This window comes from Balaenoptera borealis (genome assembly GCF_965194805.1).
Source record: "Balaenoptera borealis genome assembly, chromosome: 17".
Classification (NCBI taxonomy): domain Eukaryota; kingdom Metazoa; phylum Chordata; class Mammalia; order Artiodactyla; family Balaenopteridae; genus Balaenoptera; species Balaenoptera borealis.
This window is the reverse complement of record NC_138876.1, coordinates 69276726-69301585: the sequence shown is the minus strand read 5'-3', so window position 1 is coordinate 69301585 and position 24860 is coordinate 69276726. Positions and strand designations below refer to the sequence as shown.

Here is a 24860-nt window from a genome sequence, read left to right as displayed (position 1 = left end):
TAAATATCAACTACAGCAATAATTCACAATAGAAAGTCATTTTTGTGGAATACACTTTCCTTCAGTCAACCTTTCTATAACTAGGTCTGAGGAGCCTTGATAGTAATGAGACAGGAAGAGGGCAGGGCACAACCTTTAAAAGAATGACAGCCACTGAAGACACGACATTAAACTGGTTAGAACCAACTAGGTCCAAGATGAAGGGCGAGTCGACTTCCACTAGACCTTAAGCCTCATTGTGTGCTCATTGTGCTATATTAGCATACGCTAAATGACACACCCACAGGTGCCATGGCAGTTCCAAGGCTGACCATAAAAGGCCAAAAAGTGGGCGGTGGCTCAATTCCTGGAAATCCCCGCCCCTTCCCCAAAATAGTTGGAATAATCCTCCCACTCATTAGCCTATGAAATTACCCACCCTTATAAAAACTGACAACCTCATACCCTGGCGCCTCTACCTTCTGAGATGGCCCACACTCTGTCTATGGAGTGTATATCTCCCTGAATAAACCTTCTTTCACTTTACTATGACTTGCTCTTGAATTCTTTACTGCACAAAGCCAAGAACGAACACTGGTGGCCCGTCCCAGGGACTCGCCTGAGACCTGGGACATGACCATCCTCTCTGGCCCCAGTTTTCTTTCCTGCAACTGTATAGGACACAATGTCCTAGGGTACTCTGAGGGATGGGAGAGAAACATTTTCCCTGAAAATGAGCCTGTACTTCGTTCAAGTTTTAGAAACACACCCACTGCCTCTCATACATGTTCCATGATGAGGTGAGTTTGAAAGATTTTACAGGCTTTTTTGTTTTGTTTTCCCTGAGATTTTTTTTTTTTCTTAAATCGCAATCTTGTCGGTGCTGCAGTAGGTTGAAAATGGATTTTCTCACACCTCTTTTGGGGCAGGTAGGGAGATCAGTTTCCCCAGTGGCTGGCTGGCTTGTTTACAAAAGCTCTCAGGAGGAAGGTCCCGCGTGGGGAGCCTCCACGTGCAGGGCTGTGGGAAGCTGCAGAGAGGATCAGCCCGGAACCTTTCCCCCTCAGCTACTTCCTCAAAGCGGAGGTTCTAGCCTCACACAAAGTTCAGCCCTTGGGCGGCCCTGCCTTCCCACTGCAATCCAGAATACAAATTTCCTGAGGTCCGTAGACAAGTTTGTCAATACTTAAGTATTTAATCTAATCTCGTATCTAAACTGATTTTTTTCCTTTACGGTCTTTCCTGCCGTGTCTGGTCTTTCCTTCTGTGTCTGGTTTCCTTTTCATGTCATTGTCATTATCGCCGTAGCCTGCCTCCCGCCCTCCCTTTCTTGACCATAGAGATATTGATAAGATTGGGAGGAGATGTTTACAAGGAAGTAACTCAGATAACTGAAGGCATGGACTTATTTATGTGGGAAAACTGAGACCAGAAGGAGTCCTGTCCTTTAAGACTCTCAAAACCCCTCTACTCTCCAGGGGGATTTAAGAAATTTTAAAAAGCCATTTTATTGTTGTAGTAATTGTTGTTGAGGATTTTTATGGATTTTCAGACAGAGATCAAATGTCCATGATTTTTGCAATGCTTCTAAAATACATTTGCAGTTCTTTTGTTTCTTTATTAGTTTTTTTTTTTTTTTCAAACATGAGCTTTTCTGATCTATGGAAGAAACAGGCTGTTTTGCGACATCTGGAACGCTGTTGTGTAGCAGCAAGTTTATGGGAATGAGCATCTCTGTGGACTGCAGCCAGGTACGATGGACACACAGCTTTGAAGACCTCCTAACTGACCGTTTTAGTCTGTGGGTCGACCCAACCGCAGCTTCTCCAACCTTTTTTGGAGAGAAGACAGAAAACATGGCCCTAGACCCAGATCCCACTGGCTTATCCAAAAGACAATCAGAACAACTCTGCCACGTAAAACTTGCAGCTTATAAAATGTCCAAATACAGTTTCATTTAATGAACACAGATTATGTCATGTAGACTCTCCTCTGTCACGTCGACTCTCCTCCAAAAAGAGGAAACTAAAAGATCAAGAGACATTTGCCCTAGGTCACTATCTAAATATGTAACAAAACTGAAACCAAAGTCAGGTCTTCTAAATCCAAATTCAACCTTTCACAGCAAAAAGAAAAATGCTGATTTTACTCTGACTAGAAATTCAGGCTGCTGAATCCAGTTGTACAGTATGTGCACTGCACAAAGGCCCCCTGCTGAGGAAAGGAGTCTGGCTAAAATTGTGCTCTGTGCTCTCCTGTCCAAGCCTGGTGCCAACTGGCACAGGGGACTGCATCTACCAGAGGAAAGGGTGGCTATTTCTTCTTAAAATATGCCCTCTGCTCTCCCAGCTATGTGCCCAGAGGCTTCTTTTTCCTAAAGGGGTTGTATTTTTTCTCGTCAAGGGAGCGTCATAGACTAGAATAAACCCTGGTTAGAACTCTCTAGAGAAGTGGCATCTGAGTGGGAACTTTGAGGGTGGGTGTGGGGCAGCTGATAGACAGCATCTGCCGTCTTCGGTTAGTGATGTAATCATCCTACAGATTGAACTAATGGAACACATTCAATGCATTTGTTTTCTTTTTCAGTACAGGGATTTTTTTTTTTTTTTTTTAATTTCTTGAGGCTGAAGCTGCTTCTAGACAAATGCTCCCAGATAATGGCTATCCCACCATCCCGTTTTGCCCTCCTCTGTTCTTTCCCAGTCTTACAAGCCTTCATGGAGCTGCTCGGCTATTTGAATTTGCCCACTGGTTAGGAATACATAATCTGGATTTTCACTCCCTTCTGGGTAAGCCAAGGTCTATATTTCCCTATGTACCAAGGTCTAGCTTCCCAACAAATAAATCTATGTTAAAAATCTGACAGATAATAATCAAGTAAGATGTAATCATTCCCATAGCGGAATCATTTTGGATAGTGCCAATTTTGAAGTGCCAATTCTTTTTTTTTTTAAATAAATTTATTTATTTATTTATTTATTTTTGGCTGTGTTACATCTTCATTGCTGCACGTGGGCTCTCTCTAGTTGCAGCAAGCGGGGGCTACTCTTCTCTGTGGTGCGTGGGCTTCTCATTGCAGTGGCTTCTCTTATTGTGGAGCATGGGCTCTAGGTATGTGGGCTTCAGTAGTTGTGACACGCAGGCTCAGTAGTTGTGGCACACGGACTTAGTTGCTCCGCAACATGTGGGATCTTCCTGGACCAGGGCTCGAACCTGTGTCCCCTGCATTAGCAGGCAGATTCTTAACCAGTGCACCCCCAGGGAAGCCCCTGAAGTGCCAATTCTTAAAAGTTAAGAGCTAAGCTAAGAAAATGAATCTCTGATACTGGAAATATAGGCATTGTCATATGTGGGTGTGGTAGGCAGCCTGCTAAAATGGCTCCCAATGAACCCTGCCTTTGGTATTTTCACCATTGTGTAATCTTCTCCCCTTGAGTGTGGACTGGACCTAGAGATTTCCTTCTAAAAAATAGAATGCAGCAAAAATGATGGGCTGTCACTTGTGAGTTAGCTTATAAAAACTGTGGCATTGTCTCTCAGGCTCAGCTTGTGTACTTGCCTTGATGGAAGGAACCACCTGGCAAGGAACTGAAGGTTGCCTCTGGCCAACTGTCAGTGGGGAACTCAACCCCTCAGTCCAACATCTTACAAGGAACTGAATCCAACCAACGCCTCATGAGTGAACTTGGAAACTGATCCTTCCCCTGTCAAGCCTTGAGATCAACTACAGACCCGTCCAAGACCTTGACTGCAGCCTTGTGAGGGATCATAAAGCAGAAGACTCAGCTAAGCCTGGATTCCTGTCCTAAGAAATTGTGGGATAATAAAACATTTGGCTGCTAAGTTTCAGGGTAATTTGTTATACAGCAGTAGATAACTAATACAGCAGGTACATAGGGAATATTTAGGTAAGTGGAGTTTTTTCTGACATCCTATTATTTAGGAAGATGCTACCTGGGGGTGGCAACAGGGGGCAAAGTCTTGGTTCAAATTAGGAAATTTGAGATAGGTATTCTGAGGCACATTAGATATTAGAAACTAAACTAAGGCATATTCTCAGTGATTTTATCAAGATTAGTTGAAATAAGACTGTTAGTTTAGAACTACATGTGAAAGTTCAGATTATTGTTCATGGAAGGAAGATAAAATTTGCAGAAAGAAACAAAGAACTAACCGGGTGATCATGGAAAAATTACTTAACCTTTTAGAAACTCAATTGTCTTAGTTGCAAAATGGGGCAATCAGACTAGAAGATTTCTAAGGCCCCTCTGCATTTAAATTCTATGGATGAAGCTTAGCTGCTTCTAGAGTCACCAAAAAAAAAAAAAAAAAAGCTTTACACCAAAGATCTAATTTTCTGTTCAACATTCCCCTGTGGACCGTTTATCACCCTTGGGAATTCTGAGGCTCTCCTGGAATTACGAGATGCAAATTTCAAAATCCATAAATTGAATAAATGAGATACTAGATGACCAAAACTAGACCACTCTCAAAAGGTGGTTACTTCTAACAAGACTTAGGAAACTAATAAATGCACACAAGAGAAAATCCTTGTGCCCTTAGAAAGAGCCGAGAATGCTTAGGCAGCACGAATGCTGAAGAAGCAGTACATAAGAAGCATGAATCATAAAACAAAATATTGGTAACAATACATGTTTCTGATAAAGAACTGACAGGTAGAATATATGGAGAACTCTTAGAATTCAGTCATAAGAGTAACAACCCAATGAAAACATTAGTAAAAGATTTCAATACCTCTCAAAATGTAAAGATTAGTAAAAGATTTCAATACTTCTCAAGATGTGCTAATGGCAAATAAGCACATGAAAACATGAAAAAATGCTGCACAACATGTAGTCATTGGGGAAATGTACATTATAACCAGATGAAAACTCACACACTGATAATGGAAGTGTAAAATTACATAGCCATTTTGAGAATGTCTTCGGCAGATTTTCCAAAAGAAAAACATCCATTCATCCCATGAACCAGCAATCCCACTTTATGTATTTAACCAGGAAAAATAAATGTCTACACAAAATTAGATTTCTAATAGTCAAAAGCTAGAAACAACTCAAAAGTTCATCAACAAGTGAAAGGATAAACAAAATGAAGTATGTTCACACAATAGGCTATTACTTAGCCATATAAAAGAGCAAAGTGTGGACATATGCAAAACATTAAATGAATCTAAAATCTTTAAGTGAAGGAAATCAAGAACAAAAATTACATGTTGCATGATTCCATTAATATGAAATACTGAAAATGCAAACTAATCTAATGTGACAAGAGCAAATCAGTGGTTGCCCAGGGCCAGAGTCAGCAAAAGGAATAGATAGCAAAGGGACATGGGAAAATAAATATCTTGTATTTCTATTGTGGCATATGGATCTGTCAAAGCGCTTTGGATTATACATTTTAAATGGATGTCACTTATTGCTTGTAAATTATACTTCAATAAAATTAGTTTTAAAAATGACCTAGAGGTACGACAAAAGGGAAAAAAATCATAAGCAGAAAATTCAGTGATTGAGTGGGGTTTCAAATGAAAGACCTTATTTAACAGGAAGTAAGACTGAAATGGATTTGGTTTTGAGCTTTGGAAAATGCTACTCAGCTTCCAGATGTAAGACAGAGGTCTTTCTTTACCTGTCAAATGTCTTTATGTGTAATTATATTCCACAGTCCTGTTCTCACACCTAAACAAATCGAGGTTATTTATTCTACCTTTGTTCACTGACTTACTTTCTACGTAACAGCCTACTCCTGAAGGACTTCAGACTGCTCCAGATCTGTAAATGATTGTAGTCCTGGGCTTACTATTTTCAATGTTGACAGTGAGAGACATAAAGTCACCAGGAAAGACAGGTGATTTTCCAAGTACTTATGATCTTTATGGTGGAGACAAAGAAGATACATGACCAACATGTCATAAAGGGGAGACTAAGAGAAACAAGATATTAATGTCATGTCACAGGGGAAGTCTTTTGAAACTTCTCCAGAGGATTGGATTGATAAGTGTACAGCACTCACCATTGGCCAAGCAGAGTTGGGCTCTGGAAATCTGGAGATGGTCCAGACTTAGACCATGAGCTGAAAGAAGTCTTGTTTGCATCTTTATTACATGAAAAAACATCAGCTTGCCTCTCAGGAATTCACCTTATACCAAGCGCCGTAAGAACTGAACATTTTGGACAGACTCAGCCTTTAAACCTTAGTGTGGAGGGGAGTGGAGAGGCTCTGGGAATATTTTAGTACCAGTTTCTGCTTCATCATTTCACTGCCCTTCTTCCTTCCAACATGTTTGGCTTCTTGGAAAACCTGACTGATTTAAAACCTAGTTCTATGTGAATGGTATTTAGACAGGAATAGCCAATTTCAAAATAACAGCTTTAGTACAAATAGAGCAATAAGGACAGGTCATATTTTATCACTGCTTCTAGTTCACACTCAGTTCATAAAACTACTTGCTCTGAGAACCAGCCTCTTAAGTCATTCGGATTCAATAGTGCTACTCACTGGGAGATCTTGAAAGGGTAGGGTTGAATTAATTAGGCAATGGAAAACCTTACTGGGAATAATGGGGTTCTTATGTGCATTTGGATAGCTTTGATAGGCAGCCCTTACCAGAGAACAGGAGCTCCAATGTAAGCTAAGAGGGCCTGGGAGGCCTGGCTATACAAAGCAAACAGGATTGTTGCTTTTCTAACCTAGGACTTTGTAACTTTTAATCAGTTAGTGGTTTAATGAGATCTGAGTAAGTTTTTAGTGCTGAGTTAAATGCTGATGCAGATTACAAAAGAATTATATAATATGTTTCCTGCTATTAATGATCGTATGTCACTGGAATAATGTGCAAGAAACATAGTATAATCTAAAATATATTTTAAACCATAAATATAAATTAAGGGCCTTCATAGGTGCCTCATGAGTGTTATGCATGAGTCTGTTGCAGTGTTCTGAGAGCTGAGTGAAGGCTGCAATCATTTAGATCTTCCAATTGATCCGATTCTACTAGAGGTTTGGGGGCCACTAAGAGGTATTTATTTCACCCTCTCGCCTTTAGACAGAAAAAGGTCTCCCTAGACCTTTGGCATATTTACCTCCAAGTCATAAATGCTTCCTGGTTAGTTATAAAAAGTGCTGTCAAAACTGATTGTTTTTCCAACTAAAAAGGAAAATATAGAATACTTGGCACACATAGATGTAGTGTGAGGCTGATCTCTTGGGAAAGAAAATATGTAATGAATAGTTTTTGTGTTTGATAGAAGTGTTCATGTCATTTGTAAATAATTTTGACCCATGATACTTATGGAATTTGAAATTTTCAGGACTTTCATGCTAATATTTTCTTCAATATTCTTGCCATTATGTTATCCCTTGGTTTTATCTCAGAAAATCTGGATTTTGAAATGTGAGAAGCATTTTTTTCCTTAGGAAACCCCGGTGTCACTTGTAGACCTTTTAGGTGTCACTTGTAGACCTTTTAGGTGAGTTTCTCTGTGCCAAGGTGGGACATGGCACATGGCAAGGACCTGAGAGTGGCCTCTAGAAGCTGAGAGTGGTACCAGGCTGACAGCTGGCAAGACAATGGGCACCTCAGTCCTACAACCACAATGAAATGAATTCTGCTAACAGCCAGTGAGCTTGGAAGCGTGTTCTTCCCCAGAGTTACAGGATAGGAATGCAGTCTAGCCAATACCCTGATCTCAATCAGTGAGGTCCTGAGCAGAGAACTCAGCCCCACCATGCCCAGACCTCTGACTTATAGGACAGTGATCTGATAAAAGGGTCTTGTTTAAACCAGTAAGCTTGTGGTGATTTGTTATATGGCAATAAGAGACTAATACACATCCTGAGTTGGAGTCTCAGTCACACCACTTACTAGATGTGTGACCTTAGGTGAGCTACTTTCCTCTTCTGAATCATAGTTCCTATTTCTGTAAAATGAGTGTGGTGCTACCTCAGTTCTCACAGGAATTTTGTGCAGACTCGGTGAGATAACCTATCCTTTCTTTGTATAGTACCTGATGTGGTAAGCGCTAAATTTTATTATGAAACAGCAAATTTGTCTGTGGTCCATAAGCAGATGAAGTCCATTTTTTCATTTGGAGAAAATATATTTATAAGTATATATCGTATTTTTATACTTAGTAGGTATATAAAGTTTCTATAATATAACTAAGTATGAAATCTTTGCCTTCCTGGATTGCCATTAGAACACTATTCAGTGAGTACTCTGAAGCAAAGGGTATCACTTAATACCTATTTAAGGACTCTGAAATTATATAATTTGAGGTTATGGTTCATCTGCCTTCAGGGATGGAGTTACAGTGACCAAGTGTCCCTTGTGTTATTTTATATACTCCAGGGCAGTTATTGTTTTGTCTGTTGCTGTTTTGGGGGAATAGAGTTTTTTTAAGAGAATGGCGGACTAAAAGTACACAGGGCAAAAGAGAGACTGTGGCAGACTAGAGCTTTGGGAACCATGGAAAGGGCTGGAACTCCTGAGACAATCATGCAGCAGGACCAATATGCTATCAGTATAATAGACTCTTGGGGCATCTGTTTTCTATGAAGTTATTTAGCAGTGTATAAGTTCCTCTAAATTGATACACAATCTTGGATCTTGACACACACCCTGGATGTATCCTAGTGAGGCTAGCACAATGGATCAGTAATTGTTCATATTCTCTGAATGTCATATTCTGTCATGGCACTCTTTGAGAATATTTTAATATCCCCACAATGACAAGCATAGTGCTTTGCTCATTGAACAGTTGTTGAATGGAATGGGCCATCAATAGCGAAAAGAAATCCTCATGAGTCTGTCCCACATGTTTTTCTTTTAAGTGACCCTCTAACTCAGGAGGTTTTACACTTTTATGCCATGGACCCCTTTGCCAGGCTGGTTAAAAACACAAGCTTCTCTTCAGAATAAGTTGCTAAATACCCCAAATAAAATACCTAGGACTACAAAAAAAAAAAAAAATTACATGGAAATCCATCTCATTATTCAAGATCTTGAAAATAATATAAGTAAAAAGAAATATAGATGACCACTAAACTACAAAAAATCCCTACCATTATAATCACAGGGACTTTTTAAGTAGTTCTCTAATGATAGTTATACTTTCAAGACCCAAGAAACAAGCTAAAAAAGTATGTGCTTGGATATAGAATTTTTCATAAAAGGACTATTTTAAAGTTGTACTAAAAACTGGCTGTGATATTTCAAATAACTGGAGACTATCCAGAGAGACTTTTAGATAATCTTTTAAGTCATAAAAAGATTTTTTAAAAAAATTTTATTTATTTATTTATTTGTTTTTGGCTGTGTTGGGTCTTCGTTTCTGTGCAAGGGCTTTCTCTAGTTGCGGCAAGCGGGGGCCACTCTTCATCGCGGTGCGCAGGCCTCTCACTGTCACGGCCTCTCTTGTTGTGAGCACAGGCTCCAGACCCGCAGGCTCAGTAGTTGTGGCTCACGGGCCTAGTTGCTCCGCGACATGTGGGATCTTCCCAGACCAGGGCTCAAACCCGTGTCCTCTGCATTGGCAGGCAGATTCTCAACCACTGCGCCACCAGGGAAGCCCATAAAAAGATTTTTGAAGTAGAGTCATGTTAAGAAATTGCTCAGCTGATTGGCAAACAGGTAAAGTACTTCTATACTTACTTCTATCTCAAGGGAAAAAAAAGGAATATTTCAAAGTTTGTATATTTATTTTCATGGAAATCTGAAGTTTACACACTGTTGCTTAATTCCAAAATATACTGGTATATAAAAATGCTTCTGATATTTTATCTTCTGAAAGGGGACACTCATGTAATGCTGAAGTCATTGGTAATTTCTTCAAAGATAGAGATCATAAACACATTTAATTTGTACATTATAGATACCGCCTTAATGGGAGTAAATGGGATGGCTTATCAACAACCACTCCCCCTTCTGGTAACAGGACACCAAACACCGTTCTGAGTCTTCAAATCCAAACTTTTTCTTGTGCAATACTTGCCTTTGGTTAAAAAAAATAAAAAGTTGCCCATCCCTTATCATATCATACCTACATCTATTCACTTATTAAATAATGTTTTCTTACCAAGTCCAATAGAAAAACACCCAGAGTTACAGCCATTTCTCTTGCCTATTTTCTCCATTAAATCAAGACAATTAGACAAAATTTACCTTCACGAGCAGAGACCTTATTGAGAAGAATAGATGTGAATAAGAGATAAACAGCAAAGTGGTATTTTGTTATAAAACTTATTCTATTTAGTCGCCAGTCAAGTGACAGTTTCAACAGTAGGAGAAAACACACATTTGTAGATGTAGAGTAACTTGTCATTTTTAATCAAAATAATATTGTTAGTTGTATACTTTAATAAGAGCTCTATGCCTTAATAATACCCTTCTGTGAAGGGAGGTATCGTCTAAGCTTAATAGCCTGGGGGGAAGTCACCATTTAGGAAACCAAACTACTTATCTCACAGATTAACTGTCACTAAGATGTGTTTTCTTTACAAAGCCTTCCAGACAGGGAGCTGTGTGACCTATGCACAACACATGAATGTCTTCTTTGGTTTAGAGGCATTTGTAGGGGATCATTCTGGATGATTCAGAACAGTATCACACAATGTCCCTCAGTTCTAGTCTCTAGAACTTTCTCATTTTCTGCAATACGACGTTGAGCATTAAAACAGATTTGGCAGTATCAAATTGTTTGTATTTCTTTCTGAAAGTGTGTGAAGCATTACAAAGAAAAAGATATGTATGTCCTGTGGGTACAATGGAGAGACATATGTGTGCTATGAGCACTAATTAGTACAAGTGGAAATCTATGTGTAGTGTGTTTTCAATGATTGTAATTATTGTAAAGGGTGTTAGAATGTTTTCTTTTTTAGAATGCAAAGTGGGAAAACATGATGGAATTTCAGTTTGTAGTCTGTCTACAAACACTATAAATCTTAACTCTTAGTGGCAGAAATGTCTGTTTTACTTACAGTATTTGTTTTTCTTTGAAAACATAGTGCGTGCAAAAGTATTTGGATTGGGTTTTGCTGAGTGGAAAAACAAATGAAACAAGGAAAAGAGCTGGTGGTGGTGAATGTTGCAGTGTGTAAATTAAATTCCTAATGACGTAATTTGGTGAATTTCTTCTTTTGCAACAAGTAAGCTTGCATGGAGTTTTATTCCCGTGGAAACCTGGCACATTCAGCAATCTGCTTATTTTATTTTACCTTCCAATATCTGAGTAGATACAAGCACTTAGACTTCGGGTCCTATTATATGAATGTGTATTTGCAAGTAAATTTAGCTAATGGCAGCTGCTGCTGAAACTTGGCTACAAAGAGTTGTGGTTTTTTTTTAATAGAAATATATACTCATTCAGAGTTCTTGATAACAATTTCTCCTTTTTTCTTTTGTACATAACTACACCTCTTAGTTTTGTTTTTTTTTATAAAGACCTCCAACTCTCCTAATCTTTTTTTGGATCATGTTCCAAATAATGGCTCTCTGTGCATCAGGGATACAATGGAATAATCCAGGCTGCCATTTTTCTTGGAAGACAGTGGCATTCTCTACTGATTTATTTAATAGACAATCATATTTCCAGGTCTAAAATAAATCCAAATCATCAAAGGTTAAGATGACCAATTGAATGATTTTACTCATATATCTTCTTTGATATGAACTCTTAAGGATTTTAAAGTAGGATGCTTCAACTGCTCTGTAACTAAAAAGGAAATTTCAAAATTTTTCTAGTTCTTCAAAATCCAGGTTGAGGCATTTCATAAGAACTTTGTAAATGCCAGTGAACTATGTTATCCATGCCTTTTCTGTTTTATTTAGAGAAAAATGAAGTATCCAAAACCTATACTTTCTGGACTGAAGTACAACTGTTCTCCTTATTGTCCATCAAACACTCACAGAGCGCCATACCATTGGTTTGTTGTCAGTTAGAACACTGGATAGCAGATTCCGTGTTTAAAGTTTGATCACTCATAGACCTTTACGTTTCCTTCATTCTGTTCTGTGGTCTCCAACTGTCCCATAACTCAGGCAATTTATTTGGCAGATGTGTCAGGAGAGAGAGCTAAACATTTTCGATGTTTCAGCTGAGTACTATCACCACTGCCAGAAGAAATAAATGGAGTATGTGTCTACTGATGGGTCAGTGAATAACTTTTGCTTCACTTATAAGGCTGATACAGCCTGAACATATTTATTGATATATCACATTTTGCCATTCAAAAATTATTTGAGGCAGTTATACTAAACTTACAGATATAATAAACTCTAATATACAGCAAAGATTAATTAACTTTTCCTTCTTCCCACTAATAGAAAAAATTATTAAAAGAACTATTGCAATTATATATAAAACTTAGGGCTTCCCTGGTGGCGCAGTGGTTGAGAGTCTGCCTGCCAATGCAGGGGACACGGGTTCGAGCCCTGGTCTGGGAAGATCCCACATGCCACGGAGCGACTAGGCCCGTGAGCCACAATTACTGAGCCTGCGTGTCTGGAGCCTGTGCTCTGCAACAAGAGAGGCCGCGATAGTGAGAGGCCCGCACACCGCGATGAAGAGTGGCCCCCGCTTGCCGCAACTGGAGAAAGCCCTCGCACAGAAACGAAGACCCAACACAGCCAAAAATAAATAAATAAATAAATAAGTAAAATTTAAAAAAAAAACCAAAAACTTAATTGTAGACTTCCTGTGAGCTAAGGTAAAAGATGAAACTCACAATGTTGCAAGGACTTCAGTGTATAACAAAAGTTAGAATGAATTTAATTAATGTCTCTTTAACTGGTACCATCAACTCATCAATAGTCTGAAAAAACTGTAGGCAGAAAAACGTAATACATATGAAAATATATTCATAAGTAAAATGGCATTCCTTACTTTATTTTTTATGCGACTTTAAAAATCTCATCCTATAAAGCTATTCTTAAGGATATCATGCTGAGGCACACAGGCCCTTCTTGGGTAGAGTATCTACTTTTAGGTAGATATATATATAATCTACTCTAAGAGTGATCTTTTAGTCTACCACTGAAAACTTTTTACAAAAGCTGTAGAGATTTCAGAGGTAATAGACAATTTAGTTAACTGCCCATTTTGAATACAACATGCTTTGAAAAGTTTTTTTTATGGTGCTTAATTCTTTATGGTGTCCCTTGAATGCTTCACTTGTTTCTGATATCACTTCAAAAATAGCATAGATTGCTATAATAAATGATTATTTGTGCTTGTATATATATGTATAAAATATATACAGATATGTATATATATATATATTTTTTTTTTTTTCATAAAACTACCTGACACCTTGGCTTTATATATATAGAGTATTTTATATAGGATATTAGAATAGCTTTGTTGTCATTTAAAATATCACCTACTTCAAAAATATGATGCGTTCCTAATTATAAACTTGGAACAAATGATAATTTTAATAAAAATAAAATTGGATATAATAATAAAAGTGCCTGTGATATGCCACTTATATATATTTATCAATTTCATCTTCACAAAATGCTATGCAATATTACTGTTTCTGATTTATTTTTATTTTTTATTTATTTTAAATTTTTTCTAAATAGGTGAGAAAACCTGAAGCTCAGAATGATTCGATAACTTATTCAAGGTCACATAACTAGTGGATCTAGAATTTGAATCCAAGTATGTATGATTCTAAGACTCATGTTCTTCCCACTATGCTTTCCTGTCTCTCACTATTCTTCCAGGGTAGTGGGAGGGAAATAATGCAACCATTCTTTCATACTTGACTACTTGACCTGCAGTGCAAATTTGCTGGCACTCATACACTTTTCCAACCTGTGAATGCATTTGATTTGAATCTGTAAGCTGATAATTTGGCTCTAACTTTGTCAACTCTTTCTGAATTTGTTATGAAAAGAAATATTCATTCTGTACCTGCTAGAAGAAAAGAGCTGCTGTCACCATGGAAATATGATTTTTAAAACTTTCTGAAGTGGAAACTTCAAAGATGCTTTAGTTTTCACTGAAAATTTTATTTTGCCCTATAATGTCGCTCCCAACTCAACAGAATGGATGAGCAAGTAAGGAAGCCTATAGGCAACTTCACAAACAGTAGATTCTCCCCAGACCCTCCCCTATAATAAGTGGGCTAAAACCACCTACCCCCTGAGAGCTGGACCAGGCACTCTGGTGATGACATTGTTAAGATGTGTGGCACCTCTTCTCAGAAAGCCTTTCTCTGTAACTAGATGGAGTTCTGACGTCCAATGATGTCTTGTCTAATTCTTATTCTTTGATATCTACTCTCTGGTCACGTAATGTACTGTGCTGTATTTCTTTTATAACATGTAGATATCTTAATTTTATGTGAAGTTCCTAAAGCTTAGCCCACATCAACTATGGGAGCCTTAAGTGGGCATCAAAGAATTAGTGCATAAGTTATTCTGCATTTGTTGTCCCATTTGAAGTCACAATGGGTGACTCATAGATCCCTTAGTGGCCCACTTACTCTAGACTCTACACTCACAAGTTTTCAAAACTGCACCCAAAGTCAATTCAGCAATGAAATAAAACCCTACAGATTTTATTGAGTTGTGATAAAATGCCACAAGTTAATTTTATTGTATTTCATTATAGAGATTGAGTCTAACTGCAAATCATACTTGAACTAATGTATTAGGAATAAAAGGTTTGATGTTTCACAAAGAACTTTGTTAATAGTTATTAACACTTTTTTTCTCATTAGGCTATTGCATATTATTATAAAATAATTGATTATGCAGTCATCCTTTTAGTCTTGGCATTTCTAAATATTTTCAGTTATCTCTAGAAATGACGTCCAAATCTACTGTTCTCAGCCATGGATTCCAGGCAAGATCCCAATTATCTCTTAATGGTCATTCTTATAAAAAATATATAAATACCTAATCTGACAGCTAACTTGAAGAATATTATCTACAGTCCCAAGTAGATTTAGAAGATAAAAATACCATTAAATATTTCTGTTTCTACTTAGTCTACATTATATATCCATGTAGCTTAATAACAGTCACCCTTTCCTGGAGTGCAGACTTTGTTCTTTGTAAGTATTATGACTGAAGTGTTGGAAACATAAACCAGCATCCTCACTGGGCTGCTTTGGCTCAATTGTGACATTATTATAAGATTTGCCAAAGAAAAAAGTTTAGTAACTACAGGAAAATTGAGAAAGATTGTCTGGTTCCCAGCTATCTAGGGTAAATCTCAGGATGTCTGTGAGACTGCATCTGTATCAAACCATTTTTCTGCCTGGACACTCAACTTCTAGCCAGACTGTGTTCCTGATAGGAAGAAGAGACCCAATTATCCTGTATGTCCATATGGCTACATTTGGGATTGGTTCCTGCCTCCTGCACATTTGTTCATCCTATAAGAAAGTTTTGAGAAAGTTCCGTTTGGAAACTGGGATATCATTTGAATGGTAACATAACTCTTACCTCCACCTACATTGGTCGCCCTATACTGACATCTTCATCTCTTCATCACCAACACATCACAAAGTTTTCAATTTTTATGCACTCAGTGAACTGTGTGTTGCGTAAATGGGGAAGGTTATCTTGAGCGGAGGAGGAATCCAGTCATTCTGCTCAATCTTTCATTTAAAAGCATTTCTTGGGGGCTCCCCTGGTGGCGCAGTGGTTGAGAATCCACCTGCCAATGCAGGGAACACGGGTTCGAGCCCTGGTCCGGGAAGATCCCACATGAGGCAGAGCAACTAAGCCCGTGCGCCACAACTACTGAGCCTGTGCTCTACAGCCTGTGAGCCACAACTGCTGAGCCCGCATGCTGCAACTACTGAAGCCCGCGTGCCTAGAGCCCGTGCTCCACAACGAGAGAAGCCACCACAATAAGAAGTCTGCACACTGCAATGAAGACCCAACACAGCCAAATAAAATAAATAAATTTATAAAAAAAAAAAAAAAAGCATTTCTTGTGTACTTTTTACGGGACAGTCTCTACACCAGGCACAGGGCATACTGTAGGGGATAAAACAAATATGATAATGTCCCTCGTGATGCTTAGAGTGACCAACAATTAATGGCTTTCCCAAAAGGGCCCCGAAGAGTCCTGTCAAAATTAGGAGTCCCCCTTTGATTTCCAAGGCCAACCAGAAACAGTCATCCTTACTTTCAGTGTGGCTGTGGATTGCCCTCTCTCCATTGCTCAGACTGAAACGTAATCCAGACGTGGTTTGGGTCCCTTGTTGATGTTATTAAAATACACAGATAGATCACATAAAAGTAATCCTTGCTGGTGAGAAATTGCTCGTAAGGGCTACGACTCTGAGGCAATAGTCTCTAGCATGGTGGGGCAGGCTACTTGGGGCTCTTGTTTTCCAAAGGTTCTTGCCTTTTCTGACTCACAAGGGTTTTTTTCTTCCCAAACTGGTTTTCCAGCTTACTCTTTCCTAACCTATTGTTATATTTTTTCAGTGATGGAGAAAATTGGGATTAAACAAGGTAGGTAGCTGAGAAAGAAAAAAAAATGGCATCCTAAGAGAGAAAAAAAACTTGCTATGAACCGTGGTAAATAGTAATTTGAAAAGTCTAACTAGTTGCCAATAATCAATTCACCATGTTTTTGTGTCTGTTCTATTCCCAATGACTTGAGAAAATTCTAATTGAAAGTATCTAAGGTAACTATGTATGGTGATAGATGTTAACTAGACTTACTGTGGTAATCATTTCTCAATATATACAAATATTGAATCATTATGTTGTACAGCTGAAACATCTAAATTAAAAACCTTGCACTTCAAAAGACACAATTAAGAAAAGGAAAAGTCAAGACATATACTTGGATAAAATATTTGTAAATCACATGTCTGATAAGGGACTTGTATCCAGAATGTAAAAGAACTCTTACAACTCAATGATAAGAAGGAAAACAATTAAAAATTGTCAAAATATTTTAATAGCCATTTCACCAAAGAATATATGTGAAAGGCTAATTACCACCCGAGAAAATGCTTAATATCATTAGTCACCGGAGAAATGCAAATTAAAACCACAGTCAGATACAACTTTACACCCACTAGAATGGCTGTATCTCATGTGTTGGTGAGAATGTGGAGAAATTAGAAACTTCATACTCCCTTGGGTGGGAATGCAGAACGGTATAACCACTTTGGAAAACTCTTCGGCAGTTTCATAAAAGTTAAACATGTTCTTACCATACACTCCAGCAATTCCCCTCCTAGTTGTTTACCTGAGAAGAATGAGAACACAGGTCAACACAAAAGCATGTACATGGATATTCCTAGCAACATCATTTATTTAAAGTTGCTGAAACCTGAAACCAAGCTTGATACCTATCAACTAGTAACTGAATACACAGAATGTGGTATAGTGATATAATGAAATACTATTTACTATTAAAGGGGAATGGACTACTGATACATAGAACAATGTGGATGAACCTCAAAAACTTTCTGCTGAGTGAAAGAAACCAGACGGAAAAGAAACCATACTCTATTCATATGGTATGAAATTTCTAGAAGAGGTAAATTTATGAAGACATAGCAGATCAGCAATTGACTGGGGCTGGTAGTGGGTACAGGACTGACTACAAATGGGCAGGAGGGAACCCTTTGGGGTGGTGGAAATGTTCTAAAATTGTGTCATGATGGTGATTGCACATTATATAAATTTAATAAAAATCACCAACTGTTATACATATAATTGGTGAACTTCATGGTGCATAAACTATACTTAATAAAGATATTAAATTAAAATTATGTGGAAGGCTAGTCTCTACTAACATAACTATTTTATCATACTCTTAAGAATAAACAAACATTAAGCCTATTAGGAATTTAGTGTTTATAGAAAAGGATGAGTGATTTACTGCTGCCTGGAAAAATTATTTCAAAGTCTAAGGTTGTCATTGTTTCCTACCAGATGTCAAGTGAGCCTCAGTGGACTATTTTCACATAAACTAAATCTAAGGAACATTGTCCTTACCTTGGTTTCTCTGTAAATTCACATAGTAAATCCAGCAACTTATGAAATTAATGAGTTTTCCTTTTCTTCTTAGTATCCTGGACCAAGAATTATTTGTATCTGTCAAGAACTGTTATTGAAGTGTTCTTTGCAAACTGCCTGCACATCGATTGCTGAAGAGTCTTGAATAAAGACTAGAAAGGACCAAGCAACATAAATTCATTTTAGAAATGAAATGAAATAAGATAAAATCTTAATAAAGATTAAACACAGAAATAATTTTTTTCTCCTTAGTTTCACATTCTCTTTTTGACTCATTCCATTGGAGGAGCTATCAAAGCAGATGCAAAGAAGGGAAGGAGAGAGGTGGAGGGAGGGGAGAAATTTTGGATAATGTTCAATACAAGGAATGCAACTTATTTTAAGATCCTTCATTATTGATTTCTTGACGTACTGCTTTACTTAGTTGTCTTAATTCAGTAAAACAAACTACATCCATTTTCAAATATCAGGCAATTGTTTTGTCAAACTCATCATCAGATGATCCTTTCTCTGTCTTTTATTTGGTTTTAATTAGCCATGGTCTATTGAAATTCAGTTCAACTCTGTGTTAGTGGAGATTAAAAGAGCGTTTGAGAGGAGAAGGCACCATATGTTATTCTATGTTTAATGTATATCCTGCTCTGGTTAAGAAAAAAGTACCCTAGCACCAGGAGAGCTTTTGCCAGCACAGAATCCATAAAAAGAGAGATGACATAGCTTTCTTATGAAAATGTTTCAGTTTTGAGATACAACCTGATGGAAATGATAGGGATGGATTAAAGTAAGGGAACTTCAGTCCCAAAGTCTATGCTAAAAGTTCATAGTAGAGAATGTTCACAATTGAGAGCCAGGTTCTAAATTAGTAGCACCATTCAGAACAATATACAGGACTTTGCCACAGATTCAGTTCCCTGGAAGAAACTAGGTATTGCTTCAGTGGGAACGTGTATAAGCTGAGGTTGACAGCTAAGACGTGCAGTCCTACGGGGGTTTTAACGTTGCCAGGTTTACTATTTCCATCATCATGTTTCAAACTGATGCAAAATTCCATTTGTAGAATTTTTATTTCTTTAGAGACTATTGAGGAAAGTGATGAGTGCTTTTAGTAAGTCATTTCCCTTTTGATTATTATTCTCAATGAAATTATCATTTTTGATTACCATTTTCAATGAAAATGTATGTTGGAATATGAACTTGTTGTTGAAGTTGATGTCACAATTATATTATTATCATGTAGTGAGATACGTACGTCTTGGATAAACTTATTGAGTAGTTAAATCCAGTCTCTGTTAATAGCGATTTGATCATTTAAATTCCATATTTCTTCAGGGCCTTCTTAGACTCCTTAAATGAGTTCCCTATGTTCTAATTTCTCAGGTAGCTAAAAATCACAGAATGTGAACTTCGAGTTTTCCCAGTTTCAAAGACTTATCTGTGCCTCCCCTCTCCATTTTGTTTTTTCTAAATCAGTAATTGACTTGTATTCTCTTAACGTACGAGGAATTATATTAAGCATAAAATTTGAGAAAAACTTTGCCTAGTATTCATAATTTAAACTAATCTGTTTCGGATGTTTTCCTACTGCATTCTTCTATTTGGTTCTTCTAAATCAGCCTGCAGAAAGAACATACAACATATTTACTTGCACATTAAAAAATTCAAAGTTACAATTGGGGCAGTCCATGTTTACAGAAGCAATTTGAAACACAGTTAAGAAAACGTTTTCATTCCTGCCAAAACTGCTGTGTAACATTCAATATCAGATTCAGACGTGACTTCCAGGCTTAGAAATCAGTGTGTGCCAGTTCACGGTGGCAGAAGAAGGCAAGGGAGGACTCAAGGAAGCATGAACACAACTTCAGGAAATTTATTTTTTAGGAAAATATTGTCCCTTTTATTTTAAAAAAACAGGCTATTGTGGCTTATGAAGTGAAGATACAATAATTGTAATCAAAGTATAGATTTTGTACTGGAATTACATTTTTAAAGCTGGCTTCTGAACAATAAACATGTTCTCACAGGAAACACAGAAGGGAAAATTCTGAAAATTTCAAAGTTGAATTTTACCCCTCAGCAGTTGGGAAGGTATTCAGTGAAAGGAAAAGGCAACGGAATATAAGAGATCATACAGGTTTTCTAAGCTTTCTCTTCGGCTTCTAAAACATGAACCATTATAGATCTGGCTGAGGCTATGCTGGGTGTTCTCCTTAAACATTTTATTACTTTCTCTAAGCTGACAGCAAAATACTTTGGCAGTTTATTCAACGTTCGACTCTAATGGTCTTAAGTCTGAGGGAAGTTGGTAATTGCTTTGCCAATATCAAAGATAGAAATGGCATTTTTTAAAGTCTAGGTTTTATTCTTTCTGGTTTGTTATGTATTTTCCCCAGAGGTAGACTTTTTAAGAATTATGGGAGTTGTATTTTGTAATTTTGCCAGGAATGTATTCGTGAACATAAATTGAAAGAGATGGGATGATAGGACATTGTTTGTATTTCAGGAGAGAATAAAATGACAGTGTACGCTGTCTGTTTTCTTCAGGGTACAATGCTTCACCTAGTGAAAAATTTTTAAATATGTTTTGCAATCTATCATCTTCATCCTCCTAGAAAATAAAATTAGAGTTGCTTATATCCCAGTGACATTTTAAACTCATAAATTCACAAAGGATACTGTCTTCTTGGATGTGAACCAGGCAGATGTTGTTAATGAAAAGGAATTAGAAATAGAATAAAAGGATGGGAGAGGCAGGTGTTAGAATTGAAAGAAAGGTGTTTTATTTAGGTGTTGTATCTAGTCAGGATGGACTAAATTATGCTTCAGGAATTAAAAAACCACCCCCAAATTTTAGCGCAACAGAAGTTTGTTTCTCATACACAGTACCCATCTAATGTGGGCCAGCAGGAAGTTCCACTCATCTTGGTCACTCGAAGACCTAGAATGACAAAGGCTTCATCCTGACACAACTCCACTAATCTCACCGAAAGTGAGGTCTGGCTGCTCACCAGTTTGAAAGCAGACTTCCCCCCTCACAATCAGCGGGCAAGAGTTTTTAAAGGGGAGTTTCATAGGCGGAGGGACAGAGCTACATGCAGTCAGCTCTGACAGTCATCTCGAAATTGGTCATGCAGTGGTCTGATCCGTGTCATCTTGATTGTTTTGAGGACAGTTAATCTTTAGTTCCAGGGTCGATTTTTTCCCATTTCTTTGAGGCCAGTTCTCAGAATTGTGGCAGCTGATGTCATGGTTACAGTCTGGTCATCATGTTGTTAACTTTTTCCACCTGGTGAAGGTTTCGGTATCTGTAAGACAGCTCACAGGATACGGCTCAGGGTATTATCTATAGCCTTTGAGGAGGAACTAAAGATCCTTGACTTTGCTTAATGACTAAACTATTATTATTCTGTCCTGTGTGACTGCCTTCCTTTGCTTCTGCATTTTTCTCACTTCTCTGATTAAACTTATTCTTTGGCTAAAGTTTTTCTGCAGACAAAAGGCAGGAAGAGGACATGGGGGGTGGGGTTCTGTCCTAGGAAGGCCCCATAGGATCCTGCTCTGCTTTACTACCATGGTGGGATGTGGCAAACCTCAACCTGGCTCTTAAAAAATAAAAAAAAAAAAGAGTAATTCCTAAAACTTGAAAAAAAAAAACCCATGGGCTTGGATTTCATTGGCCAAAGCAAGTTACTTGGCCAAGTCCAACTTCACAGACAATAGAGAAGCACAGTTCTACCCAGTGCTTCAAAAGAGAGAGCCAGAAATATGTGATAAAGAGCACCGATGACTTAAACCGTATATAAATGATATTTGAGGAATGATTTGTTGGAGACCTAACTGATCCCATCTTAGAGAGACAATCAGTTTTACTCCCAAAGATTTACTTCGGTTTCTTCAGTTAGTCTGTTTATTGGAAAAAGAAACTCTATTATGAGCTGCAAAGTCCTCTGTGGTATATACCATTTCCATTTAGTCTTATCATCAGGAGTTTCTTTGATTTCGAATTTAAGAGAAGAAACTGATTCGCAGTGAGATGGGTCTTGCCCAAAATAATAGCTTCATAAAATTCTCTGAAGTAGCCCTGAGGCACATATTTCAGTAGGTGTAAGAAGGCTCTCGAGCATTTTTCCTTGCACAGATAACTCTTATGAACTATAAACTAACTATTCTCATTTATGTTAGGAGTGGTGACTTGTGGCCAGGTCTTGGTCCTGAAAACTAAATTACAACTAACATAACAATTATACTCTGCCGGTTGCATCTGTTTGTTAAATATCACATCATATCCCTTATGGGCCATTGAACACTGCCTATAAGATGTTATTGCTCCACAGTCACACACCCAACCTGAGCTCCAAAATATGGTCACAACAGGTCAAGGTGGTGATGGTACGAATATTTTAACACTTAACTAAAGTTACCATATTTTTCACTCCAATTGTTAGAATACTTGGTTATAAAAAATGCTTTCTCTGCTACTTCTATGCATAAGACATAGCCTACAAAATATAATTTGGATGGTAAGAACACAGTAGGCCCTTGATATAGATTTGGAAATGAATGTAAGAAGAGTTAATCTTCTGAAATATTTTCTTTACTCAAATAATGCAGTATTTGAAAGTATGTGATGATCTCTGAAAGTACATGACCAACGCATGTTATGACATCAATCTGTAGGCATTCCTTGCAAAGTAAAATGCAATTAATACATTTTTTTGCTAATAGGTCAGTATTCGAAAAATATCTGAGGCCAATTTTTTCCATACCCTCTCTCAGTACTGCCATACCATTGAGGTAGAGCATCCCAACTGACCACTGGTTACTTTAATGTAGGAAGTACTTTTAAAAAACTTACAGAAATTGAAAAGAAAGAAAACCTGAAATAAGTATTTTTTGTTTTTTTTTTTTTAAATCAGAGTTTTAAAAAAGTCTAGTCATGAATGAATAGAACATCATTTAGTGATGTGGGATGACAGGGTAATTCAATGTTTTTATAGTAGAGAGTTTTTAAAATCACAAAGCCCCATATATTGAACCAGAAACTGAACAGGAAACACATTTTCTTTTGATTTGAGGTCAAAGGCGTCCTGAGGCTGAGATTTTAAACTCCCCAATAGGTTTTTGGTTTTACAGTGGTTGGCAAAGTTGTTTGCATACGCCCACTGAATTAATGGTGGGATGTTTTACTTGAAAAATAGAGAAAAATAAACATATTAGAAAGTATAAATCACTCATAGCCTTTTAAAATTTATGTAGGCTCTAAAATGAAAGTCCCTTTGTCTTCTTTAATCCCAATCTTTTTTTCTCTGTGCTTATGCAAACACAGGCACATAAGTATATATCTTTTAAAAATGGGAAGGGCATGCTATACACATTTGAAAGTTTCTTTTTAAATGTAATATATCGTGTCACCTTCTAGCTCCATACACCTAAATTTATCTTGTTGAGATAACTAGTACTTAGTATATCACTGTACAGATGTGCCCTAACTTACTTAGTTGTTCTCTAATTGATGGACATTTTTGTGGTTTCTACTTTTATATGATGACAAATAAAGCTGAAGTAAGTATCTTTTTAAATACTGTGAATATTTTTAAATGTCAATTATAAGAATCAAGGTAACAACTATAAGAAAATGTATTAATTACAAGAATTATGGGACCAATAAGAAGAAAATAGAGTGGCACAGGAGATGGATAACGAGAAGAAATCTTTGTTGGTTAACAAGAAGCTGGAGAAGTCATTGCATATTGCCTCTCTATGGAGTAATATTCAGAATATTTTATATATGATTTTATTAAGGCATAGGGCAATACATCCTAGCATCAGACCTTTGACCCTTTAAGGGCCTAAATGTGTGTCCTCGTACAAGTTTCAGTGTGCACTTTCAAGTATCACATGGCTTGAGAATGGATATAACAGTGAGAGATGCTAATTAGGAGGACGATACTAGCAACGGACAGTCAGGGGTACTAGTTCTCAATGTAAGATTTCTGTTTGGTTTTAAACCCAATGAAGAAAAATGTGCAGTGTCCAAATGTTCCTTGAGAAAACGTAAACTTTAAATTTTAATGTCCAACATGAAAACTCAGATCATTTGCACTTTACTATTGATTGACCAAGGTTTATCTTGGAGAGACTCAGTCCATTTACATGGCATGATTGTTTTCCATGAGGGTTTTTTTCCCCAGTAATTTGCAAAGCAAAACAAAACAAAAGGCACAAAACTCAAAACGAAACTTTACTGCAGAATGGAGATAACTCTTTATAAATTTAGATGAATTTCATGATCAAATCTGAAAAAGATTGGAGGTTATTTTAAAAAATTTTGTGTGGACTTAGGCTTTGCCAAAATTCACATTTCCTTTTAAATAGGTTCTGGAACATTTTAAATCTACCTCAAGGTCACCTAATGTTATTCAGAGTGACTGTGACGTGTGTGATACCTCTGACTTTTCAATTGATTGTTTAGTTTTACATGTTTCTTCTACTGTTCATTTTTTTGTTTAGATCAGATTTCAGGTGGTTGTGATATTTCCCAAAATACTTAGCGACTTTACATTGGGAAAATGAGGGACTAGTTTATTTTTAGTCTGCTTTCAAGGTCATAGTTGAATCCCTTGTATATTATCCTCATGTAGAAACCATAGGGTATAGAAAGAATGTATTAGCTTCTTAGCCATCAGCTTCATAGACAAGGAATTCTACAAAAGGTTAACTTCAGAATATTTAATTTTAGTTCATGGAAATATATGCATTTTATTAATCTTTTAATTTTTATAATTTTGGTTTTAATTTTGTGGTTGGAGAATACCATTAAGCGAATCCATAGCCTACTTACAGACTTTTAGCAGCTCTA

At 37.2% G+C, this 24860-nt stretch overlaps 1 protein-coding gene across 1 annotated transcript in view; it reads left to right on the top strand.

The window, feature by feature from the left end:
* The window catches only part of LOC309614729 (uncharacterized protein C8orf34 homolog), a 393717-nt gene extending 377701 nt beyond the window's left edge, over positions 1 to 16016 (top strand). The window contains 1 exon segment of the mRNA XM_082363485.1: positions 13583 to 16016. The gene's annotated coding sequence lies outside the window, so the exon portion shown is untranslated.
* Positions 16017 to 24860: the final 8844 nt, after the last annotated feature.